General features: G+C 43.8%; 1 protein-coding gene and 1 pseudogene across 4 annotated transcripts in view; one reads left to right on the top strand and one right to left on the bottom strand.

Annotated features, from left to right (window-relative positions):
- The window catches only part of LUZP1 (leucine zipper protein 1), a 72,871-nt gene that overhangs the window by 27,486 nt on the left and 29,259 nt on the right, over nt 1-16,126 (bottom strand). The window contains exon 1 of one of the 4 annotated variants that reach the window (XM_059690868.1): nt 15,686-15,713. The exons of 2 other annotated variants lie outside the window; for them this stretch is intronic. The gene's annotated coding sequence lies outside the window, so the exon portion shown is untranslated. Of the gene's footprint in view, nt 1-10,214; nt 10,237-15,685; nt 15,714-16,126 lie in introns of those variants that run through there. One more of the 4 variants, XM_059690869.1, reaches the window with a different exon arrangement.
- The window catches only part of LOC132231552 (high mobility group protein B2-like), a 1,669-nt pseudogene continuing 661 nt past the window's right edge, over nt 15,119-16,126 (top strand).

The raw sequence follows: 16,126 nt of genomic DNA, 5'->3' as shown, positions 1-16,126 counted from the left end.
TGAAGTTCCAATTTAATAAAAACAAACCCTAGGTTGCTGGTTCAATCCCCAGTCGGGGCACATACAGGGGGTCAACTGGTGAATGCATGAATAGGTGCAGCAACAGGTTGATGTTTCTCTCCCCCCTCCTCTTCCTCTCTCTCTAAAATCAATCAACAAATAAAAATTTAAGAAAAATAAAAACCTAGGCTGTCCAGAGGAACCAAAGATAGAGCCCAGAACAGACAGAGATGATAAGGTAGAGTCACAAAAGGAGAATCTAGCTTCTATGTATAAATTCTGCCCAAATTTCTAGCTGACCCCTGAACCATATATGCACAGGGCAGAATCCAAGGACCTCAGCAAAGGATAAAAGAACTAGACTGAGATTTGAACTGCCACCCCCCACAGGTAAGACAGAGTTTGCAATTATAACCAAGTTAACTGCCTACTAAAATCAACAGAAACCAGAGTCTCCATAACATAACATTCAGATTCATTTATGTTCAGATAGAAATCCAAATTACATAAAGAACTAGCAATTAAACCCCTCTGCAGGAGAAAAGACAATCAGCAGAGGGCAAGTCCAAGATGACCCAGATGTTGGAATTATCAGACAAGGATACTAAAGCAGCTATTATAACTCAGCAAAGAAATTTAAAAAATTTTAAAGTGGCAATTATAGAACAGAAATGCAGTACCTGAAATTTAAAAAATTCACTGAATGAGCTTAAGAACAGAATGTAATTGATAGAGAAAAGAGTCACTGAAACTTGAAGATGAATCAATAGATATTATCTGAACTGAAATAACTCTGGGTCATCTGCAGTCTCTAGAACCACCACCCTTAGGCCCTTCAGCTGAGTGTCCTCAATGATAACTTTACTTGCTGGTAACAGAAAATCTGATCTCAGAGAGAACCAGAATGACTAGGGATCACAGAGAAACCATTACCTGCAATTCTGTTGGACTGGCCACCCCTCATCTACTAATTAACCTCTTGAGGCATCCAGATATAAGCACAGAACAAAGTGTAAAGGTGAAAAATGAGAGGGTAGGGTAAAAGTTTAAATCTGAACTAATCATAATATCCGAAGTCCTAGAAATCAAATCTAGTGCCCATTGTCTATACTGAGAAGCAGGAAATAGTTGTTTTTTCCCCTATAATTGCTGAGGTAGCATCCTCAGGATTGTTCAGGAAAAAAGCCAGAGGGATTTTAAAGTTTTTTTTCTGCCCTATACTGTCTCTTCACCCAAAAGCCAACCTGGTAAACAGGCTGATGGCAGGAAGGGGTGGGACCAAGCAATCATTGGGTCTGGGCCTGAAGAGTGCAGCAGCTTGGTGAGAGCCAACCAGGTCACCAGGTTGGAAAAGCAGATCATCTGAATGCCATCACTGACCAGCTTCCACACTCAGGTCACTTCATGTTGGAGTTCAAAACACTCCAGGTAAAGGCGGAGGAAGAAACAAGCTGCAGAAGACATCCATTTCTAGAAGCCCCATCTTTTTCTTATCTCCCACCTCCCACCCCACCTGCCCACAATGGAAGAGAACCCAGAGCAAGTGATCTTTTCTGACTAAAGTGGAGAAAAGAAGAGGTATCCCCTAAGTGTAAAAAAAACTTGAACCAGGAGTTCTGCCACTATCATACTGTCAGACCTCAGGAAAAAGTCTTTTTTTTTAAATGCTCTCTGGGTCTCAGCTCAACTCCAGAGGTTCCCCCAGAGGAGTAAGGGGTCCCAGCCCCACACTGGGCTTCCCAGCCAAGGGTTCCACTGCTGGGAAGAGAAGTCCCCTTAACTTCTGGCTGTGAAAACCAGCAAAGACTGTGGCTGAGTAAGACGGATAGCTGCTGGAGTCCCAGGTGTTCCTCTTAAAGGGCCTGTGCGTGGACGTACTTGGACTCACTCTGAGCTCCAGCACTGGGGACAGCAGCTCCAAAGGTGCCAGGGGCATATGGGGAGAAACTGAACTGTGTGGCTTTGAGACAAGGTCTGGAGGGGCAACTTTCTCCCAGACAGAAGTGTTGGCACAAGCCATTGTTCCTTTGCTGAGCCTTGACCCCAAGGAACTGGCAGGCAGGTGCCATATCTGAGTCTCCATGAACATGGCTAAACGCTCTTTGCCCTGCCCCGCCCCCTACTGATTTCCTGAGACCCCACCCAAACTCTATGAACCCAAAGAGACCTACACCAAGACACATCATAATTAAAATGGCAGAGGTTAAAGAGAGAACCATAAAAGCATCAAGAGAAAATCAGTTAGCTATCTACCAGGGAGTTCCATAAGACTGTCAGCTGATTTCTCAACAGAAATTTTGCAGACCAGAAGGGACTAGCACAAAATATTCCAAGTGATGCAAAGCAAGAACCCACCACCAAAAATACTCTACTCAGCAAAGCTACCATTGAGAATCAAAGGACACATAAAGAGCTTCCCAGACAAGAAAAAGCTAAAGGAGTTCACCACCACCAAGCCAGTATTACAAGAAATGTTACAGGGACTTAAGAAGAAAAAAGTAATAATAAATATGAATAATAAAATGGCAATAAACACATATCTATCAAAATTACTTTAAATGCAAATGGATTAAATGCTCCAATAGAAAGACAGAGGTGGCTGACCCTGGTCGGTGTGGCTCAGTTGGCTAGGCGTCGTCCCATGCATGAAAAGGTTGCAGGCTTGATCCCCTCTCTAAAGATCAATGAAAATGTCCTCTAGTGAAGATTTTTTTAAAAGGCAGATACTCTTATCTGCCCTCCCCCACCACCATATGACAGATGAGCAGGCAGACTAAGAGACTTGTGACCTTTTTAGGAAACTAGAAACAGAGACAGGACTAGAATCCAGTAATCCCATCTCTAGACGTCAGGGTTTTTTCACCTTACCTAACAAAGAACCAAGAGTATAAGCAAGACTGGAATTGGAAGGAAAGGGTTTAAGAACTTTCAAGCACTTTGGAATAGAAGCACTATTAATAAACAGTTGAAAAAATAAAAAAATAAACAATTGATAAGACTAACTTTTGATTAGGGTATCAATTAAAAGAAGGCTCTCAAGGACCGCTACCTGGCTCTACTGTTTCTTTTCCTAACAAGTAGTCTAAAACTGAGACTAGGCTTCCTTGCACTTGGCCCAAGGTAAACATCACCTAAGGAATTATCTCTCAAATCTTACCCTAAAGAAAGCCAGTCCTGATCCACAGCCCAGACATCACAAATCAAACATAAGACTGATGAGTAGTTTATTCATTCATTCAAATATTGACTGCCTGAAATGCATCAAGCTTTGAGGTTAAACATGGGATAAAACAGTAAGTAGAAAGACCTGTCTTTGTGGCATTTGCTGTATAGTACATAACAGAAAAACCAGCCAATATAAAGTACCTCTCAACCTCTAAAATATCACCCTGGTTTATGCTCACTTTAGCACTTAACCCTGTCTGATATTTTTTCTATTTGTTTATCGCTTGTCTCCTCCTCCCCACCCCTATCTCCACCTTCTATCTAGCTTATCACTGTATCTCCAGTACCTGGGTGACAATGATCTGAGATGGAGACACAAATTTATGAGTCATGTGCATAGATGTGTGGTTACTAGTCAGTGAGGTAGATGAGATCACTCTGGGAGAGTGTCTACTGTGAGAGGAGAGGAGGGCCTGGGATAGTAGAACATTTAATAGCTCCAGAAGGGAGGATGAGCCTATAAAAACAACAGAGTAGGAGGAAGAATAGGACACTGTTATGTCACTGGAGCTAAGAGAAAAGAGAGTTTCTGGAAGGAAGGAGTGGTCAAGAGTGTCAGCTTCACTGAGAAAATTAAAGACTAACAATGTCTTTTGAATTCAGCTTCATGGAGGACATCAGTGAACTTACTATGAGGTGTTACAGAGAAATGAGAGGGGCAGAAGCCAGACTGGAGCAGACTAAGTGGAGTGAAACAATTAATACAGACAGCTTTTTAGGAACGTTTGGCTATTTAAAAGCAAAAGTGATGGATCAAAGAGAACGCAGGGCTGAGGAACTCTTGTTTTCTTTTAGTGGGGTACTAACATAGAGCTGCAACACGTATGAGTTGCCAAGTTCCAGTAGTTTCAAGTCACCCAAAGGTCCCAAACCTTTTTTTCTCACATCCAGCTTAGATTGCCACTTCCCTTGGACTGACTTGTAAAATGCCCAGAGTATCAATCTAGAAGTCTTGTGTTTATACAGAAATCTCCCTTACGACAGTGGAAGGTAAAAATGCCCTTCCATACACTTTCCCTTGAAGCTATCAGGAACACAATACAGGGCTGTACATACTAGAGGGCCAGAGTCATAAAGGTTTTCTCTTGCCATTTTAATTTCAAAGCACATTTGGGGGGAGTCATTGTTATTTCTACCCCTAGTAAGAAGTTTCTTTCCATTTCACGACCTCCAGAGCATTTCCCTTTGTGTCAATTCCACACCCCTCTCCTCCCTCCCTGCTACCCAGGTCACATACTATAATGAAAAGAACACACATGGTCTCAGAAGCCAGGGAATCTGCGTTCTCACTAACAGCTTAGGTGATTAAATGTTACCACCTCAGTTTTTCCAAGTGTATATCTATCTATATCCTCCTACCTAATAATAGACAAACATGGTAATTAACCGTACCTTCGACACACTTCCCATTGGCTAATCAGGGCGATATGCAAATTAACTGCCAACCAAGATGGCGGCCGGCAGCCAGGCAGCTGAAGCGAACAGGGGGCTTGCTTGCTCCAGTGAAGGAGGAAGCCAAGGTTCCCTGCCTGCCACTGCTGGGCTCTGAGCTGCACTCTAAGAAACAATGTTGCAATTATAGAAGCTAAACAAACCCCATGCTTTCAGCCAGCCGGCTGAGCTGAAGTTGCAACAGTGTTTCAATTATAGAAGCCAAACAAACCCAGATCCCTGCTTTCAGCAGCCGAGGTCTCAGAGCTGGAGCCGAGCCTCAGAGCTAAAGCCGGCTCTCAGTTCCAGTGACAGCCATAGAAGGTAAATAAATCCCAGAATAAAAAAAGAAAAAGAAAAAAAGGAGAAGTTGGGAGCTTCAGTCACCCGCCAGCCTGAAAACTGCCCTCAGTCCCTCACCCAGACTGGCCAGGCACCCCAGTGGGGACCCCCACCCTGAAGGGGGTGTGACCAGCTGCAAACAGCCATCATCCCCTCATCCAGGTTGGCCAGGCACCCAAGTGTGACCCCCACCCTGATCCAGGACACCCTTCAGGGCAAACCAGCCGGCCCCCAGCCGGCCCCCACCCGTGCACCAGGCCTCTATCCTATATAGTAAAAGGGTAATATGCCTCCCAGCACCGGTATCAGCAGAGCCGCGAGGCCTCCTGGCACCGGGATCAGCGGAGCATCGAGGCCTCACTGCCCCTGTGTCAAGCGGAGCCGCAAGGCCTTCCAGCACCAGGATCAGTAGAGCCGCGAGGCCTCCTGGCCCCTGGAGCAGCATGACAGGGGGCAGCGTCCAAACCTCCTGATCGCCCTGCAGCTTTGTGTGTGACAGGGGGTAGGGCCACAATCTCCCTATCCACCCTGCTCTGTTCGTGACAGGGGAAGGCGCCCCAACCCCCTGATTGGCCCTGCTCTGTGCCTGATAGGGGGGAGCTCCCCAACCCCCTGATCGGCCCTGCTCTGTGACAGGGTGCGGCGCTCCAACTCCCCCCATGGGCCCTGCTCTGTGTGTGACGGCGTGAAGCCGCAACCTCCCCATCGGCCCTGCCCTGAGTGTAACAGGGGGGAGTGCCCCAACCCCCTAATCGGCCCTGCCCTGAGTGTGACAGGGGGGAGTGCCCCAACCCCCTAATCGGCCCTGCTCTATGCGTGACAGGGGAGATCTCCCCAACCCCCTGATCGGCCCTGCTCTGTGCGTGACAGGGGGCAGTGCCCCAAACCCCTGATCGGCCCTGCTCTGTGCGTGACGGGGTGGCGCTGCAACCTCCCCATCGACCCTGCCTTGAGTGTGACGGGGTGGCGTCCCAACCCCCCAATCGGCCCTGCTCTGAGCCCGACCAGGGGCTGCACCTAGGGATTGGGCCTGCTCTCTGCCACCCAGGAGTGGGCCTAAGCCAGCAGGTTGTTATCTCCTGAGGGGGCCCAGACTGTGAGAGGGCACAAGTGTGGCTGAGGGACACCCGCCCCCCCCCCAGTGCACAAATTTTTGTGCATCGGGCCTCTAGTATATATATAAAAGCCTAAGCAACCATTAGGACTGGAACAACCGGTCACTATGACACGCACTGACCACCAGGGGGCAGACACTCAACACAGGAGCTGCCCCCTGGTGGTCAGTGCGCTCCCACAGTGGGAGCACTACTCAGCCAGAAGCCGGGCTCACAGCTAGTGAGTGCAGCTGCGGCCACAGCAGCACTACTGGGCAGTAGTGGCTGCAGCAGGTGCAACGGGGCCAAAGTGAGCAGCAGCAGAGCTGCGCCCCTGGTTGGGGCTCCTCCCCAGCTGCCAGCTGCCTGCCGCTTCAGCACTGCTATATTCCCCTGAGGGGTCGCGGATTGTGAGAGGGTGCAGGCCAGGCTGAGGGACCCCACCTGTGCACAAATCCATGCACCAGGCCTCTAGTAGAGATTATAATCATGAGTCTGATATAAAGATTATATGAATATATACATAAAAATTCGTTTCTGAAAATTTTGTGTATTATACTATAAGATCTCAATAAATGTATAAACAAATATGGAAGAAGAAAATTAGAACCTTAGTTATCAGTATTTTATAAAAGTACTAGAAGCCATTCTAATGTACAGTCAATGCTAAGAACCACTCTACTACCTCAACAAGCTCAAACTTAAGACTCCCAGGTCTTCCTACAATAGTAACTATGAGATAAGGTAATAAGAACAGAAGCTTGAAAAGATGGTAGAGCAGCCCAGCTTGTATGGCTTAGTGGGTGAGTATTGACCCATGAACCAAAAGGTCACTGGTTCGATTCCCGGTCAGGGCACATGCCTGGGTTGTGGGCTCAATCCTAGTGGGGAACGTGCAGGAGGCAGCCAATCTATGATGTTTTTCTCTCATCAATGTTTCTATCCCTCTATTCCTCTCCCTTCTTCTCACTCTAAAAATCAATTTAAAAAACCATTAAAAAAAAAAAAAAGATGGTGGAGCAGGGAGAGGCACCTCTTTGAAATGAGTAAGGATCCAGGGCGAGAAGGAAAGTCAAGATCAGTGCTGATGGAACTAAGAACATAGCTGAAAGAGACAGTGAGTTGTATGACAACTCAGATTTCAGTTCTAGCTTTACTACTGACTAGCTGTGGTCATGACGTCAGGCAAACTGCTTCAGTTTTCCAGGCCTCACAGCTTGTAAACAAGATCTCTCAGTGTGTAAACAAAGTGTGGAGAGGAAGTTGAGAGGAATCAAGTAAGAACAGGCCCTTTTGAAAGAGCACACCACTTATTCTGCAGTATAATTATCTACTTATTTATCTCCCCTCACAAACCTTGAGCTCTTAAGTGGTCAAGATTATGTATTTCTTCTATGAATCCAAGCATATGCATAGAATGTGGCATAGTTCAGTAAATGTTCAATGACTAAATAGTTGAAAATTATGAGAAGTGCCTTATTCATGTTCTTATAAGAATACATATACTTATATCTATAATAATAACAGCATAATATGCAAATTGACCGAGCAGCAGAACAGCAGAATGACTGTCTGGACAACCTTCTGGACAAAGCTGGGGCTGTTAAGGCCAAGGCAGCCGGGGCTGTGTGGGCCTACTCTTGCACGAATTTCATGCATCGGGCCTCTAATAGATTTATAAGAAAGAATAATTCATCTCCCACATGTATACCCCTTTCAAATAACATTGAAAAATACTATATTCCTGCTAACACCAATTAAAGGAAGTCCAGAATCATCAAAAAGACTCCTTAGAATGTCCTACTGGAAGCCTCAAAAGTCCATGCCTCCTCGTCCTCCCTAAATAATATACCTCTGATAATAGTATCTAATGTGTATATATTATTTAATAGTACAAAGTGCTTTCACTACCATACTCTCGACTCATCCTCACAACAATTCTATGAGGAGGTATTATCAAATCATTTTATATGTAAAGAAACTGAGGCTCGTATTTTAAATAATTTGCTGACCTAAGGCAATGCTACAAGTAATTAAAGGAGAACTTCCACTTTCATTTGTAGCCTCTTTCTTCAGTGCCCAGGAGGAGAAACAGGAACATTACCACTACCCCTCCCCTAGGCGTCCACAAGAGATGAATTAGTCACTGTTTTTGCTTCATTGATCTATTAAATCTTCCTTGTTCCCATGAAAATCAGTTATACAGATTATTTAAGCAAAAAAATAAGGCCAGCCCAAGAAGAAAAATCCCCAAACTATGAACAGCCACATTCAAAAGCTGCTGGCTAACATACTTGTGTATAAAGCTAAAGAAATAAAAGCAAAACTTGCTCTAACAGGGAGCTATAAACCTTACTAACCAAGTAGCACTTAGGTAGTTAGTTATGCACAGCTGATTTAGTTTGTACATGTTTTTATTTTTTCTTCAATAATTTGTACTGTCTATTGCAGTGATGGCGAACCTATGATACGCGTGTCAAAAGTGACACGCGAACTCATTTTTTTGGTTGATTTTTCTTTGCTAAATGGCATTTAAATATATAAAATAAATATCAAAAATGTCTTTGTTTTACTATGGTTGCAAATATCAAAAAATTTCTATATGTGACACAGCACCAGAGTTAAGTTAGGGTTTTTCAAAATGCTGACACGCCGCGCTCAAAAGGTTCGCCATCACTGGTCTATTGTTTTCCCCACACCATTATAAAATCTGCAACGGTCACATCTTAGGAAGGTCTATCTCCTGTAAATGCATATATAGTACCCAAACTAGAATGGACCACTAGACATGTTTTACTGACCCAGTAATTTATATAAACTGCCTTTCCCAAAATTAAAAATTACAATACTTTAAAAGTAATCAACAAGTTGGCATTCTTCCACAGAATTAACATATATAAAATCTAGAGTCTCTAAGAAACAAACACCAAAGGACACGTAGCACCTACCTTCATGCCAGGCACACATTTGATGGGCACTTAATAAAGGTATGCCGAATGGATGATAACTGAGAGCTTAAAATCCAATAAACATCACTTAAGGCAGAGTAAAATAACCAAGAACCAACAGATGGGTAGAGAATGCCAAGTGAATTGGAAAAACAGCCAATCAGAGTATAAGGCAGTTCCACCCAAAGTCATGTTTGGTGTCCCAAAAGGGAACACTGGATTTAAGCACCTCATTACACCTACAGCAGAGGCCTATAGCCCAAGTGCATGCACTAAGGCAGGGGTCTACCATACAGGTTCTCTCTCATCCATGAGCATCTCAAGCAGCAGCAGCTCACCCCTTTCCCCCAAGTACTCCACACTACCAACCAATGCTCTGAGGCCCAGCCACAGGGCTGCACGAGTTAAGCCAAGTAGTACTAAAAGTTTTTTCTGGCACAAGCCTAAACCGATTAGTTTAGGTTACAAACACAACTGCAAGATTCCACTACACTGATGAAATTACTCTTTTTCTGCAAACTAAAAATAACTTATTTATCAAATCAAGAGCATTCCTCAAATATTTTTGTTCTTTCAGCAACTCAAAGTTCCATTTTCTCAAATACTTCATCTGGAGTGTTTTATTGGATCCAAGTCACCCCACATCCCCCCACCTTCCCCACTTCTCATCCTAATCCTATGAACACAGCAAGAGCTCTAACTCCTTTTCCTAACTCCAGCTTGTAAAGTTTCTTTTCCAATAACAAACATGGACAAAGCTTTGTGGTTCTTGCCTTGTGCAAAGCCACAACTGGAAGACTGGCTGAGTTGCAGCAAAGAATAATGAAAAGCAAAATGAAAAAAATGAAGGACAAGACAGGGCATGATCAGGAAGTCAGCTAAATGTTTTTCGTTCAGGCAGGAATGAAAGAAACCCCACCCACTTAGAATAGGGCATTCAGGTGAATGGTTTCCAGTACAGACAAAGCCAGACTGTACTTTACCACCTTATAATACAGCCATCAAGCCTGCTCAGGGAGATCCATAATCAAAGAGCTCTGAGCAGCCTATGAGAATCATCATTCTAAGGTAGAAGTGGCAACTTCAAGGGAAACAAACTCCCATAAATTAAACAAGTCAAACCTCAATTGCAGATTTTCTAGTCATAAAGAGTTGAGAGGGGCTCAAATCATACCACTAGGAAGTGGGAGTTCCAAGGAAGCTTGAATTCCTGTCCTCAGTAGCTCTCCCGGGCTGGGGTAAGCCAGCACTCCTTTTCCAAAGGTGGAAACTAACTATGGACTTTGAACTTCCTTATAGTAGTCCCTTGTTATGTGAAATAGCATCAGGAGAATGCCACAATACTGTACCACCTTATATCAGCAATTTTCAACCTTTTTCATCTTATGACACACATAACTAGTTAGTAAAATTCTGCGGCACACCAAAAAATATTTTTGCTGATCTGACCAAAAAATAGGTATTATTTTGATTTATTCATACTGGACAGCTATAGTGTTGGCTGTTGTCATTTTTTAATTGACACACTAAGGGAAATAAACTATTTCCTGACTAAATAGTCAGGTATTGTATGCTTTAAAAATTCCTGTGGCACAATAGTTGAAAAGTCACTGTCCTGTATAAATCTAACAAAGCATTTGCTAGTCTAAAACAGTTACTTGAGATACACATTAACATACTTCCCACAACTTCCAAGACTTCAATAACTCTTATTTTTAATCGTTTACCATCTCTTTAAGACAAAAGAAATAAACAAAAACGTGGCTTATTTATAAAACCCACACTCTCAGAAACATTCCTCCTAGAAAAAAAAAATTAGCCTGAGACCACCCAAGGCGTATTGTGGTAAAAGTTCCAATGCAGAATCTGTATGTCAGAGCAAACTGCAAGCTGTAGGCATTCCCGGGTTCATGAAATCAAAGAGAATCAGAGCTAGAGAGATCCCTGGATCAATTATCTTCCAGTCCAGCCTTTCATTTTAAAGATGGTGGAAATAAGGCCCAAAGAGATGAAACGGAGGCTTGAAGCAAAATTGGGCCTAAGACTTAGAATCTAAAATCCCAACTCAAACCTCTTCTGCCACACTATACCTCTTGTAAGACTAAGTTTAAGGAAAAGGAAAGAAAAGGAAGTAAATACGTGTACAAGAAAGTTTATTCTTGTATTGTTATTTATTGTATTATTTACCATATGAACTGTAAACCTACTTTTGCCCCACCCAGTACTTGGTGCCAACCAAAAAGATCTGCTGCTTTGCAGTGTGACTCGGGGCCAGTTACTGTTTCTCTCATCTGCCTTAATTTCAAGAGTTCTCTTAAATTTTACCTAAGTTTTACTAAAATATTTAGTAAATTTATATCTTTACTAAGATATAAATTGCCATTCATACCCTAACAGGGCCGCCCAATCACTAGAAAGGCAAAGTCAAAAACAATCAACAGCATGGAATGACTACAAGAAACCCTTGAACAGAAACGATAACATCTTTTGGGAGAAAAGGAAACATTTTATCTTATTTTCTTCTTTTTTTAAAAAAAGCATTTTTTTAAAATTTGTTGATTTTAGAGAGAGGAAGAGAGAGAATATCGATTTGTTGTTCCACTCATTTATGCATTCATTAGTTGATTCTTATATGTGTGCCCTGACCAGGGATCAAACCTGCAACCTTGGCATATTGGACCAACACTAATCAACTGAGCTACCTGGCCAGAGCCAAAAGGGGCACATCTTTTTAAATATGTATATATATGTGTGCATGTGTGTGTATATATGTGTGTGTGTATGTGTATATCTAATCTAATAAAAGACAAACATGCAAATTGACCGTACCTTCGCTATGCCTTAAGCCATGCCCACCAGCCAATCAGAGCAATTATATGCAAATTAACCCAACCAAGATGGCGGCCAGCAGCCACGGAGCTGAAGCAAGCAGGGGGCTTGGTTGCTCCAGTGATGGAGGAAGCCAAGCTTCCCAGCTGGCTCTGAGCTCCACTGAAGGCAACAAAGTTTCAATTATAGAAGGTAAATAAATCCCAGAATAAAAAAAAAAGAAAAAATGGAAAGGCTGGGAGCTTCCATTGCCTGGGGGCTTGGCCAGCCTGAAAACGGCCCTCAGCCCCTCACCCAGACTGGCCAGGCACCCCAGTGGGGACCCCCCATCCTAAAGGGGCTGTAGCCAGCCTGAAAACAGCCATCAGCCCCTCACCCAGGCTGGCCAAACCTCCATGGGGTGAGGGTCCCCACGGGGGGGCGAGGGGGGCTTGACCAGCCTTGCAAACAGCCATCAGCCCCTCACCCAGGCTGACCAGGTACCCCAGTGGGGACCCCCACCCTGAAGGGGGTGTGATCAGCTGCAAACAGCCATCAGCCCTCCCCCAGGCTGGCCAGGCACCTCAGCGGGACCCCCCACCCTGATCCGGGATACCCTTCAGGGCAAACAAGCCAGCCCCCACCTGTGCACCAGGCCTCTATCCTATATAATAAAAGGGTAATATGCAAATTGACCCTAACAGCAGAAAGACTGGGAATGACTGGTCACTATGACATACACTGACCACCAGGGGGCAGATGCTCAATGCAGAAGCTGCCCCCTGGTGGTCAGTGCACTCCCACAGGGGGAGCTCTTCTCAGCCACAAGCCAGGCTGATGGCTGCCAATACAGCAGTGGTGGTAGGAGCCTCTCCCGCCTCCTCAGCAGCGCTAAGGATGTCTGACTCCAGCTTAGGTCTGCTCCCCGCTGGCAAGTGGACATCCCCCAAGGGCTCCCGGGCTGCCAGAGTGATGTCTGACTGCCAGCTTAGGCCCAATTCCCCCGGGAGTGGGCCTAAACCAGCAGGTGGTCATCCCCCAAGGGGTCCCAGACTGCAAGAGGGCACAGGCCAGGATGAGGGACCCCCCCCAACCCCGAGTGCACAAATTTTTGTGCACCAGGCCTCTAGTATGTGTGTGTGTGTGTGTGTGTGTGTGTGTATTTAAAAGAGAGAGAGGAAGGAAAGGGAGTAAGAGAAATATCCATATAAGAGCAGAATATCAATAGGCTGCCTCCTGCATGCCCCTTACCGGGCATCAGGCCCAACACCAGGACAAGTGCCCTGACCATCAAACCAGCAACCTTTTGGTGCACTGGACAATGCCCAACCAACTGACCCACACCAGCCAGGGAGAAAAGGGAACTTAAAAAAAAAAATGACTCAAATGGATGGCCCCATTGAAGGAAACCACATTTCCAGGCTTCATATTTTAGTATGAAGGCCTAGGAGAAAATTTCATTTCTCTGAATTTTGGTTTCTTTAACAGTAAAATAAAAGTATAGACTTTAATTAATTCTAAGGCCCGTTCAGTTTCTAAAAGATTCAACCTCTTTCCAAGAAAGGAAGACCGTAGCCCTAACAGTACCCAAAAGGCAAGGTACTGAAGTCTTAAGCTTAGTGGATCCCAGGCTTAGTGGATCCCAAGCTTAGCTACTGGCCTGGAGATGGGTCCTGGTAGACAGGCTTCCTGGCTACTAGTCTTCCCACAACCTGACAATGAACATCAGTGGTAACACTAAAATTAAACACGGGGGACACAGTGCATACTTTCTTCAACTGTGTGTCCACCAGAATGTTTAAGGTAACACCTTTAAGGATCTGGTTTGACCATCTGCAGATGGTTTAAATCTGCCATTGCTAGTTGTTTCCATCCCTTTCCTTGCATCAAATTAATATTTATTGATGTCTACTATTAAATATATTGAATACCTCAATATCTTTATTCTGTTTTCTCTTTCATTTAGCTTTTTGCATATTAGATTTAAAGACCTATGAAAAAATTTAAAACCTTAAACACAATAACCAGAATTTTCAACTAACAGAACTCAAAAAAATTATTGAATATAAGCAAGTTTTTTTCTAAAGCACATCAGTCTATATAGCCAATTCAGCATTCTCCTTTCAGAGGTTGCTCCTTCCCAGGAATGTGGCTGATGGTGAAAATGCAAAATAATGAAAGCAAAGAGGACAATAGTTTCGTTTTCTGCTGACTTATCAACACATCTTACTATGGAAGCTACAGTGTAACAGAAATTAAAGCCAAGAATTAAATCAAGCAAAAGGAAATGCAAGCTCCAATGTAAATTATGAAAAGTAATGAATCTTAAATAAGCAGGTACTTGCCTGCCCATCCACTAAGCCTGGGATAAAAATGATTTCTATCAACAAGATTACAAACAGTAATTTTCAAACTTCAGTATGGATATGAAATAACTTTTTAAAATTTGAGGTGCCATCCTCAAATATTCTGATTTATTGGACCTGTTGTGGAGCCCATAGATTTACATTTATATTCTGATAGATACAATTCAAGACTATATACTAATTTTCAAAGTACTATATGTGGTGAGGGGAGAATTGTTAAGTCTCCTGGATACCTAAATGTATATTTTCTGGAGTGGTGTAACCTCTAGTATATGTCCCAAAGATGACATGAAGGCTGATTTACCCACTCCATCCCTACAATAGACAGTTAAGAATTAATATGGGCTAATTTCAATCATTTAACAAGGAAATCCTCTCCTCCACCACCCTCTAAAGCAGCGGTTCTCAACCTGTGGGTCGCGACCCCATTGGGGGTCGAACGACCGTTTCACAGGGGTTGCCTAAATACATCCTGCATATCAGATACTTAAATTACGATTCATAACAGTGGCAAAATTACAGTTATGAAGTAGCAACAAAAATAATTTTATGGTTGGGGGTCACCACAACATGAGGAACTGGATTAAAGGGTCGCGGCATTAGGAAGGTTGAGAACCACTGCTCTAAAGCAACTTGTGAAGTTCGTGCTACCTCCACTCTTCCTACCCCTTCTAAAGGGGGTGAATGGGAAGAGATCAACCAAAGAACTTGTATGTATATATGCAAAACCCACGGACACAGATAATAGGGGGGTGAAGGCCTGGGGCAGGGAGACTGGCTATAAGGGGTCAATGGGAGAAAAAAGGGGACATATGTATACTTTCAACAATAAAGATTTAAAAATAAATAAAGGGTTACTTTAAAACCCATCATTTGATGTGCTGGGGTTGGGAACAGCCTGGGAGAGATCAATTGGGGGGGAAATGAGACATATGTAATACTTTAAACAATAAAGAATTTAAAAAATTTTTTTAAAAAAATCATCATTTGGGTGCCTTTTCTTAGAGGGTCACTCACTGGCTTTATTCTGGGCTCTGTTCATTTGTTACTTCTCAGAGAAGTCTTCCCTATCATCCCTAAGTGAGGTCCTCTCTAAAAATAAGCATACACACCCAGCCCCAGCCAGGTGGCTCAACTGATTGGGCATCATCCTGTGCACAAAAATATTGCCAGTTCAATTCCTGGTCAGGGCACATGGCCAGGATGCAGCTCAATCCCTGGCAGGGAGTGTGCAGGAGGCAGCCCATCGATCGATGTTTCACTCTCACATCAATGTTTCTCTAATAGCTCTCTCTCTCTCTCAAAAATTAACTAATTAAAAATATTAAATAAATCAATAAAATAAAAATAAACACCCCGAAAACAAGAGGCTGAAGATTGGCTTAGCAATAAAACCAGTTCACGCTGGAGCCCAGCGAGGGAGCATCTCGGTCGGACCCGGCCGCTCCACGGCACTCTGAGGAAAACCTACTACTAAATGGATGCCGTCTGTCATCATGGGTAAAGGAGACCCCAACAAGCCAGGGGGCAAGATGTCCTCGAATGCCTTCTTCATGCAAACCTGCCGGGAAGAGCACAAGAAGAAACATCCCAACTCTTCCATAAATTTTTCCGAATTCTCCAAGAAATGTTCAGAGAGATGAAAGACCATGTCTGCAAAGGAAAAGCCAAAGTTCGAAGATATGGCAAAGAGTGACAAAGCTCGCTATGACCGGGAGATGAAAAATTATGTTCTCCCCAAAGGTGACAAGGAAAGAAAAAAGATCCCAACGCTCCTAAAGGCCTCCATCAGCCTTCTTCCTGGTTTGCTCTGAACATTGCCCAAAAATCAAAAGTGAACACCCTGGTTTATCCATTGGGGATACTGCAAAAAAACTGGGTGAAATGTGGTCTGAGCAATCAGCCAAAGATA

This window comes from Myotis daubentonii, chromosome 3 (genome assembly GCF_963259705.1).
Source record: "Myotis daubentonii chromosome 3, mMyoDau2.1, whole genome shotgun sequence".
Classification (NCBI taxonomy): Eukaryota; Metazoa; Chordata; class Mammalia; order Chiroptera; family Vespertilionidae; genus Myotis; species Myotis daubentonii.
This window is presented reverse-complemented; position numbering and strand designations above follow the sequence as displayed.